This window comes from Denticeps clupeoides, chromosome 16, assembly GCF_900700375.1.
Source record: "Denticeps clupeoides chromosome 16, fDenClu1.1, whole genome shotgun sequence".
Classification (NCBI taxonomy): Eukaryota; Metazoa; Chordata; class Actinopteri; order Clupeiformes; family Denticipitidae; genus Denticeps; species Denticeps clupeoides.
In genome coordinates this window covers 9,551,150-9,562,134 of record NC_041722.1, presented here as the reverse complement: position 1 = coordinate 9,562,134, position 10,985 = coordinate 9,551,150, and the positions used below count along the sequence as shown (strand labels likewise).

The window sequence follows — 10,985 nt, the reverse complement described above, 5'->3', positions numbered from 1 at the left end:
TTTGCTTGCGTTTTATACTTGGCATGCAACATTTGAGTTGCATCATGATATATATCTTGTTTGACGCTCGAGTGTAGGGAACGTCTCTCAAGAAACAGAAGTTGCAGGCTGCCAGCTCACCGCTCGCTCACTCATCGTTTCCTCCTGAAGCGACCGGCCACCATAGTTCACACCCTCTCACTACTGGCCGCTCGCCGCGTTTCACTCCTCTGTTACAGGACCTCTGAGATTCCAACAGTACGTGCAGATTCGCCCTGTGTTTGCCAAAGAGCTTTTTATCTTGTGATTCACACACACTGCGTATTTTATTCACCGTATTCTGTCCCACGGTCATGCGAGGGCGCCGCCTATATCTGGCCGCGGTAACCGGACAGGGACATCTGCTATCCTAATGCCCAACAGAGCAAACAGTATGTTCCCTTATTGGATTATAATTGGTTCATAAGCCTTATCTCTGTCATTACAAATATGTTGACTTAAATATGCTTTGTAGCTTTAAGTAGATTAGTTCATCTAAGGTCGAGATGTTGGTTGGATGGTCAGTTATTATCCGAAAAAGTAATCCCATGGTATTCAGTATTTGTGTTGATTTACTGTAAATGCTAATCCCCCACTAGAGGCCGTCTGCAGTCGAACACAGATGGATTATTTTGCTCTACTGTATATGTGTGTATATGTACTGTGTAAGGTGGAGAACACCTGTGTAGCACAGCTGTTTAGTTTAAGGTGGATGTTGTCTATAGCTAACCATATGTTTTTTTTAAATATTCACATAAGAATTACATGTGTTACTTGATACTGTAATTTTTTGAGTAATATACAATGTAGCAGTATACAGTGTCAGTTTGCACAAATGTTAATTGATTCAAATTGTGAAATATAAATATTATTGCTTTTAATGTAGACATTCTTATGTAGCATAAATTATTAGGTAAACAAGATGTAGGGATATTCATCTTAGACAGTGCAGAGCTGTGGTGCAGGTTTCATGGTCTATCAAGTTTCACATCTTGAGATTCTGTTCCTCGTTGTAATATAATGTAATATAATCGTTGTAACATATTCATGATTTTTGTGACTTCAGCATGATGCACCCCAATTTTTATCTTTCAATATGTGTCAGTTACTTATTTCACCTAAACATGAATGCAATGGTTACTATGCATTTTTTGTACAGAAATATATTAAATATATCAAAGATGACACAAAACCTAGATTTTTGTGATAGTATACAATATTATCACCACAAAAAATTGTGTGAAACATTTTCTGACCTTTAATGTGACTTAATATTCATTGTATATGTACAATTCAAGTACAATAAACTTGTTGCATAAATGTGTACACCCTTACTTACCATAGTCAGAAGATTATCAAAATGTGGATAATGTAATATAATCGTTGTAACATATTCATGATTTTTGTGACTTCAGCATGATGCACCCCAAATTTTATCTTTCAATATGTGTCAGTTACTTATTTCACCTAAACATGAATGCAATGGTTACTATGCATTTTTTGTACAGAAATATATTAAATATATCAAAGATGACACAAAACCTAAATTTTTGTGATAGTATACAATACTATCACCACAATAAATCGTGTGAAACATTTTCTGACCTTTAGTGTGACTTAATATTCATTGTATATGTACAATTAAAGTACAATAAACTTGTTGCATAAATGTGTACACCCTTACTTACCATAGTCAGAAGATTATCAAAATGTGGATAATGTACGGGACAACAATAATGTTGTCAAGCTCCAAAAAAGATTGAAATTGAAAACATACTGTACCAAGAGACATACAGCAGCACTGAAGGAGCTGCAGGACTTTCTGCAAAGCTCTGATCATGTACTACAAGTGACAAAAATCTCCAATATCTGGACTGTGTGGTAAGACAAAAATGGAAGCTTTTTTCTGCAAAATATAACATCCAGCTAAAATGACCAAATGTGGATTTTTTTGGCCTAATTTCTGAACAGTTGGTCTCAACCAAGAGTAATGGCCCAGCAAGAGCCCAGATCTAAATCCAATGAAAAAGCTGTGGGGTGACCTGAAAAGGGACTGTTCATGAGACACGGCCTTGCAATCTAGCAGATTTTGATTTTTTTGGCAAGGAAGTCGAGGACTTTCGAAAATACATTCTACTAGATATTTGTAACATTAAAGGTAAGACAACCGTTGAAATGAGAAAATCCGGTGCAAATTATTATTACAGTCATCATATTAGTGACCTGATACTATTTGTTGTTCTACACTAACTATACGTCTACATTTACGTCTAACATGCAAAATGATACAACATGCTAATTATTCTGCTATATGTCCAATATTTTCAAATAATTTAAATCTCTGTGAAATGACACATTGCGATGTAAACCACAAGGTTTTGTGCCTGCAGGTGGAATCTGTCTCGATTTGTATTCACAGTCATACCTTTAAAACAATTGAACTGTCATATTAAGCTGATCCTGCTTATTATGCTCAGCTATTTTTACTCTGTTTATTGTAAGTGGATTCAGTTCCAGGAAGATCTCTTTACTGCTCTGACTTGCATGTCCAATATTATTAGGTGCTATGAGTTCAGCCTGTGCAAATCTGTTAATGCATAAGACCATAAGAGCCTCTTATGTTGCAGCCAGGTCGGGGTGAAGACACATCAGATTAATATTTGATCATGCAGAAGGGCCCTTAATCAGATTTGCTTATTCCCTCAGCTGAGTGCTCCAGCAATTATCATAATTGTTGTGCTAAACACACTTGCCTGAACTGACTGAGGCCCGGGCAGGGTGGGGTTGGGTTGGGTCGGGCCCTGGGCGTGAGCTGCTGGCTATGTGGAATGGGGATTCCAGCACCAAAAGCCAATTAATGGCGTGGCCGGCCAACAGTGCAGAGTGGCGGAGGGGAGGAAGGAGAGTCTGGGGGAGGGACGCTGCCACCTGTGGCTCACCGAGGCAGCACTTGTAGCGCCGTAATCCCCACGTCACGCTTCCCAGACGAGAGGGCAGGAGTGATTACTGCTTACAAGCTCGCTTGCCTGTTCATTGCTTCATCTGTTTGTTTTGCTCACATGCACATATGTAACTTCATCCAGCCCTGACGCACCTTTCTTTTACTCACGGTGGTTGAAAAAAAAGGCCTAAATGATGCAATATTTTGACATATTACGTGTTCAGGTAATTTGAATATTTATATTTAATGGTGGACATTTAAGGTCTGTGGGATTATCCTGATGTTCTCTGCAGCCGCGTATCCGTGTCCTGTCTGGGCGTCAGGGCGGTTTGTGTGGTGCATGCCGGGCGGAAGTGGGACTGGCTCCTGGCGAGCCCTCCTCCTTTGTTGCTGGATCAGTGGGTTAGATGTGATTTCAGCCCTTCGGTATGTGCTGCGCTGTGTGTCCTGCTCCGGGTTCCCGTAAGCCATGATCATGGGAGTGGGGCTTCTGTGAATGGGCTTGTGTAGCCCGACGGCGCGCTGCTGAGCTTTCCTGTCCCAGACTCTGTGTGTGTTATTCCCGGCGAGTGTAGGTATAAGCCTCCATGTTACAGACGTCTTGCTTTTAAATGGACTCTGTCAGATCCCTACATTTTTGTGCTACATATTTAAAAACGTTGGAAAATCGTTTAACCATTAAATGCACATTTTAAATATGATTTTCACCAGAAAATTTTGCCTTTCATATGTTATTGCCTTTGATAGTGTCCTGACAAAGTTGTTGTCGCTCAGCTAATTCATCATGAAAAGTGTCAGGAGGATAAATAACTCTGATGACTGGTCTCCCCTGCATGAAAGCCATCTATTGTGGTGAAAGCATGCCACTGGCTGAGGAAACACTGGAAGAGATTGCTTCCCATTAATCTGCCTTGACTGGCTGGAAATTGCATCTTTGTAATGAGTATTAGGTGTGCATCTACATGAATTAAAGGTAAATGAGGTGCTGATTGATCACCCAACCCTAAATGATGCTTCCTCCGGCATCATTATTGTGTAAAAGTGACTAAATCATATCAGGATGATTAAAAAGAAAGTCGGCATTGGAACAAACAGATACAGCGATGCTGAGCTTTAGACAGGAATGTATGATGTTTACAATTATTTTTGGTCTTACTTTTTAAGTAATTTCTTTATTTTTGTATTTTTATAGCATTGAGTCAATGTGGGGGTTGGGTGGGCTTGGGTGATTATCAGTTGATACATTGTGCTGTAAATTTGCATACATTTTGTTCTCTATTTCAACTTGATTATCAGGGAATTGAATAAATAACTTTTCTCTTAAATTAAGCAATACATTTTTTGTGGAATAATTTTTTGGTATACTGGATATAACAGCACTGATAGTAAAAATTATTGTGATGTGATCTTTTTGAATGATGTTTAAATTGTATGATTTTATTTGTGGGTGTGGTGTGTTAAAATTCATTGCTGCTCTAGAAAAGAGGGAATTAGAGACACGTTATGGGGCTTGATTGTAGATTGTAGAAAAAAATGCATAATGCATAATTTCTAGTATTTTCATTATAATTGCATCTGTTTAATCGTTAGCAAACAAAGAGCATAGACTGAAATTATTTATTATTTACTTATCAATTAATGAAATGTATTAATCATGCTCTGACAGAAAAATGAGACACAGAACTGTAACAACGTGGATGGCACAGATATGCATCTTAAAACAAACTTCGGGTCTAAATTTAGTTAAAACTACGTCACTACAATGTGTGCAGATTCACCGAGTTCACAAACAATTCCCATATTTGTCTGAAACATTCTCCAGTGACTGCACTTTAATGGTTGTGATGGGCTGTGAGTCAGTACCGTCCTGTAAATGTCTACATGTACTGCAGATGAAGCACTGGCATTCAGTGTTTCAGGCCGTTTTCCAACATGATTTTTTTCCTGGCTAAAGGAACGGGCTTATTAGAGACTGTGGGGTGCAGTTAACATTGAATTCATTCAGGTGTTTTACCCAAACTGTGCATCTGGGGTCGTCAGAACAATACCTCCTCAGAGGTCCACTTACCCTGTAAAGCGGCTTGTTTCGTGAGCGAATGCCGGCGGTCTGGACCTCCGGCGTGCTGTGGGGCTAGGTATCTGGGGGGTGAACCCTATGCGGTGCAAATGGACAGCCTGCATGCCCTGTTAGGTTTCACATGCCGAGCCAGTGTGCAATTAGCACATTCAAAAACTTTGAAAAGTGCCTTTTATCAGAAATGCTGCAATTGCTGAAAAAGACTTAACACGGAGACTCTGTAATTTCCACGAACCAATTCTGGCACACGATGGAGACCGTGTCCCTTATTTAGTCTTTAAAAAAATCTAACGTTGCTTTTACGTAGAAGGTCTCCTCACCATGTTTCTCGACATATTTACTGTACCTGGACACATTAATGTTCCACTATAATCTCTTTGTGGTAATTATTCTGCCAAGCACCCTGTTGGGGTAATTATTCTAAAAACCCTAATTAGAAGCATCAAGATGTAAATGCCTGAAGCCCCGTGTTTCCTCTTCCTTCACCTTTGGGAGGATTTCCAGAAATCTGGCCATTCCTGGAGTCATCCATGTGTCCATGTGTTCTATGGTTTTCAGTGCTTCGCTTCTTTAGTTACATTTTCATGTTTGCTAACATCCAACCAAATATGGTTGTAATGGATTTTGTGTAAAACGGTTTTAATTGGATTTTTGTGTTAGTACTTAGCCTGTATGACTTTATTGCAAAAAGTTGTTTCATGGCAAGACAAATTCTTATCAGTTGTTTGCAATATATGTACTCTGGTTGAAATTATTATTACTTAATCAATAACTCAATTATAGTGCTTTAGTTTTCTTATTTCTAGTTTTAAAAATCACAATGTTTTTTTCTAGATCATTACATTTGTCGCACAGTTCAGATTTTGACACTGGCTGAATAGCACAGCTCTGAACATGATCACATGACTCACATTTCAGTTTCATCACCCCTATAATCCATTCTTCGACTCAGCAAATATTTATCCGGTGAGTTTATGCAGCACCAGTGTGGCTCTTTGTGTCACTCGACTGTGACCGGCCAGTTTTTCAGATGGGGAAAATGGGCTGCATTTATCCCCTTTTAACATTTACAAAGAAAAGCAATAAAATGTGAGCACAGAATGCGGTGATGATGTTGCAGGTCAGCCACTCACCGTATTAAAAATTAGACCGGTAATCAGGTCGTCCAGTCTGCTTTGTCTAGCAATTTGCTCAGTTTAAATTATTCAGAGGTGCAGCTTTTTTATGTCAGCAACTGTGTGTTTTCCGGTGACAAAGCTTGCCCAGTCCTAATAGTTTCACTGCGTCTGCCGTTTTATGACTGACATAGCAATAAGCAGATTGTCCTGATATTTATGCCATCTGTGGCTTGGAGAGATAATTAAAGTATATAAATTAATCAAGTGCAATTAATTAGAGGCTTTATGTTCACAGCAGTACATCTTTGCATGTATAATTTATATTTATTGATTTGTTTGCTTTCATTAGCCTATGAGATAACGGGGGAAATGCATTAGAGGGGAAAATGCACAATTAGCATGCAGCCCATATCGACTCATAATTGATAGATCAGCGTGGGCTCCCTGCAGATATAAAGCAGTGTAAACTGTCATAAGCAGTTACCATCGATGACTGATATTTCCCGCCCCCCATATCTCCCCGGCTGATTAATGGTGTTTTTGAAATCAGACACCCCCCCCCCCCACACACACACACACACACACACACTTAATGGGAGTCTGATAGGCATAGTGAATTTACTGTTTAATCAGGGAGCAGGATTTATTGCAGGCTGGACCCCCGGTGTTGTTGCCTGAAATGTATGATTGGTCACTATAAGTGCTGTTGCGGGTGTTATTTGCACCAGTCAGCATCCTATACGGCGAGGCATTAAGAGCTTTGTGAATCCCAGCTGATTTTCTTTTTCTTTTTTTCATCGACATCGTCCATCACCTCCTCTGTTTGGTTCTGCAGCGGAAGATCCAAGAGAAGGAGAGAAAGAGATAGGGAGAGACGGAGATGGCAATGCCGCTCCCACAATTCCCTGACAAATCACATCAAGCAATTATTTAACCACATATGTTTTACTATATCAGTGGGTTACGTTTTTTTTTTTTTTTTGGCGGGGGAGGCGGACTTGGCCCAAAAGTGACTGCTGAGTTTCATCCAGAAGATGTTGCCATGACACCCTGAAGAAAGTTAAATTACGGCACTTCAGAGTTCATTTGCCTAAAGGTGTGGGATCCGTCTCTCCCTCCGGAATTGATTATGTGGATATTGATGGTAGACCAGGGGTCTCTGGTCTCCAGAATGGTCCTTTGAGCGTGTCAAATTAGAGTTGCCCCTATTCACCTACACCTAAGTGCCACTGGACGAGTCAATGATCTCGATACTCAAACCCCAGAGTTCCCCAGAGATATCCAGAGATGGCACAGTTGCAAGGATGGAGAATTTGCATCGTTTCAAACATTGGTATAGTATAGGGTCGCCTATGAACCAAATGTCCCAGGTTCAAACCCCACTCAACCCCATTACTATTGTGTCCCAGAGCAAGACACTTAACCCTGAGTGTCTCCAGGTGAACTGTCCCTGTAACTACTGAATGTATAAGAGCGACTGATAAAAGCCGTAAATGTGCTCTGAACTGATGAGAAAGATGGAGTAAAAATAGAAATAAACAGGGCTAATGATCAGATGGAGGCAGTGGCTTTGTGTGTGTGTTTGTGTGTAAGTGTGTGTGTGGCTTCTCCCCCCCCCTGGTGCGGCGCTGCAGCTGGGAGCCAGGCAGCGTTTATGTTGCCCTCTGTCTCAGGCTATTTCCTGCTCCTGCGCCACACAGACAGCAGCCCCTCATTTAGACTGTGAGGGTAGCGAAAATAACACACAGGACCGTGGCTTCCCTGCTATGCACCACAGCATCCACCTACACATCTCAATGAGGTCAGAGGTCACAGATTAAGGCTCGTCAGTGAACCTGCAGCTGTAAGTTTTTAAATCGCATAAAGCGAGAAATGTGTTTAACGTGCCGTATTACACCCAATGATGCTACGTGAGGGCTTTGTGTGTGTGTGTGTGTGTGTGTGTGTGTGTGTGTGTGTGTACATAAACAAGTCTAATGAGAAGTTTCCGTGATTAAAGTTTAATTAAAACATTGAATGCAGACATAAGTAATGGGTTTCTGTATCAAAGTACTTTTCTCGACTCCTACACATTACCACATGCTCACATAGTCACATCCTTTTGATTGATTTTAATTTTTAATTTATCATTGTTGTATGATGCACATTGTCTGATGTCATCTCTATTGAGACTGTAACAATTACTTTTTTGTAATACTGTCATAAACATGCAATAAAGCTGAACTGAATTAAACTGAGAGGACGTACAATCGCTTTATTTGAACAGTAAAAATGCAAGAAAATTTCAGTCGCCTCCTCCCTGGCTTCTCCCTCACTGCCACCCGTCTATAACAGGCATGAAGTGTGCACAGTAATGCAGGGACATATCTGTTTGCCCTTCAGAAACAAACCTTTTGACCTTTGTCCACTCGGGGACAGGGCCACTCCGAGCGCCACCCTCAGATAGCAGCTGGAGCCCTTGGTTACACGGTGGTCCACCGATATCCCCCATGCTGGCCAGGTCCAATCGGGTGTGGGCCGGGAGAAGGACCATATTGACAGCGCTGGAGCGCCGTATCCGATTCCCCGCCAATGCATCCCTGGAGACAAAGGGCTTCCATTTTTCTTAACTCTGTGTATAAGTAAACTGCAGGACCTGGCTGGGAGGTCAAATCAATCTCTGCTATTTATTACGCAGAAATCTGACTCTTCTCTTTAAACGCTGCCGCCCCGAGTGATTTAGTCGCAGGCCGGGCTGCGTCTGCAGTCTGTGAGTGCCATTGAGAAAAACACGGGAGGATACTTTACGACCTCGACGTGATTGTCTCTTTCTCAGACGAGTCTCTTGTAAACAAAAATGAGTTCATATATTCCTTTGATGACAGTTTTATGTCAGGCTTTTAGGCCGGGGGCATGTATCATATTTACTGTACGCTTACTAAAAGTACAAAGAGAATGACAACAACGCCTGCAGAATTTAGGGAGGTTGTTCAACTTAAAAAAAAAAAAAAAATTGGGATATCTTGTTTTGAGATGATATGATTTATAGGTTTGTGAGAACGTTTGACCATTTAAAAAAATATATAAAAAACTACAGGGCTGTTTACTGCATGACAACGTGGTATTGTTTTCTCATGCTCTCTTAATTGGAAACAGTCGTGGTGCTCAATAGGTGCGCAAATTTCTAACCTCAGTCCTTTAAGGGAAGAAAAAATCATTGTCCCTCACTCGTTCTCAGACATGCTAAAGGAAGGAACCACTAAAGAATTTTCCTTAATCCTCCGCAAGATCATACCCTCCCCGCTAAATATGGTGCCTGTGGACAAACAATGGATTTTTCCATGACCGTAAGTGTACGATTTTTTTTTCGTGACGGGTGCCTAATGGAGCGGCTGGTCCGGGCCTGAGCCGGCGCACGGACCAAGTTCCTTTTGATCAACAGCATGGGGTTAATCCAGGAGGAGCAGAAATGGTGCTGTAGAGGGTGGGGGGTGGGGGTGGGGGGTACGGGAAGCGAGTGCTATCGAGCAGCGCTGAATTTACAGCTGAGAGCGCTCTGTGAAAGGGATGATTTTTAGAGCCTTTCGCAGCTTATTGAGGGAAAGGCGGTCTTGACAAGTCGTCAATGAGGCCTGGCGCTGTGCTAAACTAATGAAAGTTGCATTTGATCTCGTGCAGAAGTCCAAATATGGACGAGGGGAAACCGTTTATCGGGATCAGCACTTTTTTCTACTCTGAGGCTCAAATAGTCAACACATTGGTTCCCATGTGAAGACAAAATGCATAAAATTCTTGTGTCTTCAGTCCAGATTTCCCATCGTTTTTTTACATTTCAGTGTTTAGATGGTGCCTGTAATCCTCCATTCAACATTCAGATTTGTTCAAAAGTAACAGTGACATCATAGTTTTCAGACTCGCACTCTGTTAAAGTCTGTCTGTGTTGTGCCACATTCTCATTGGAGCCAAACGAAAAATAAATCCTGGGCTGTTGAATTTGTTTTAGGGCTGGAACAAAAAAGAGAGCAACCCCATCTGCGGCGAAGAGACAAAAGGGATGAAAGATTTGGCGAGCCTCCCCCCAGCCAATGAAACAGGCGATGCGTCATCTCCCAACTTCAATGCAGCAAGCAAAACAAGCCATCATTTGCACTTGAACTGAAGTGTTTCAAGGTTATGCTAACTGGAACATGTTGCAGCAATAACATAAACACAATGATAACTGGCAGGGGGGAAGATTTAAGTAATCAGTCATGTCCATAGAAGGCCTGGTGTTTGAAAGTGTGTTTTGCACTGACCTGAACCAGACGGGTGTCATTGGGATTTGAACACAGAAGAATTTGTCTGATCTGTTTGGGTCTTTACAAAACACAAATTTTGATTAAACTCCTTTGAGCTTAAAAAATAAAATAAAATTAAGCAGAAACAAAATTACTTATTATTTGGTATTTAGTGACTGACAAATGTTTCATTTTTCATGAAAAATGTTATCTAAATTGTATTTTAATATGAGTCAAGTGTCAACACAAACGTTTGCATTTGTATTTCATAATTTTTTTTTTTTATTCTAATGTTGTGTTTACTTATTATTTTAGATGTCATTTCTCTATGTTCTCTGAAACTATACTTTTTAGATTCAACACAAAGAAAGTAATTCAAGAATGTTGGCCCAGTCCAACTGAATATGATGGCAGAGCAGCAAAGTGCTGAATGGGACCAGAGGTTCTGCTGAGTGGACACGGGATTCTGCCTCTGCACTGAAATACATGCAGCATTGGACTGCAGTATCAGACAGAGAAAGAGAGCGAGAGAGAGAGAGAGAGAGAGAGAGAGAGAGAGAGAGAGGGGGGGGGGG

The 10,985-nt window shown here is 40.9% G+C and overlaps 1 long non-coding RNA gene across 1 annotated transcript; it reads left to right on the top strand.

Moving 5' to 3' along the window:
• The first annotated feature begins 7,857 nt into the window (after positions 1-7,857).
• LOC114766277 (uncharacterized) lies at positions 7,858-10,437 on the top strand. The gene is made up of 4 exons (XR_003742769.1): positions 7,858-7,997; positions 8,573-8,707; positions 9,422-9,480; positions 10,137-10,437. It is a non-coding gene; the product is annotated as an uncharacterized LOC114766277 (long non-coding RNA).
• The last annotated feature ends 548 nt before the right edge of the window (positions 10,438-10,985 follow it).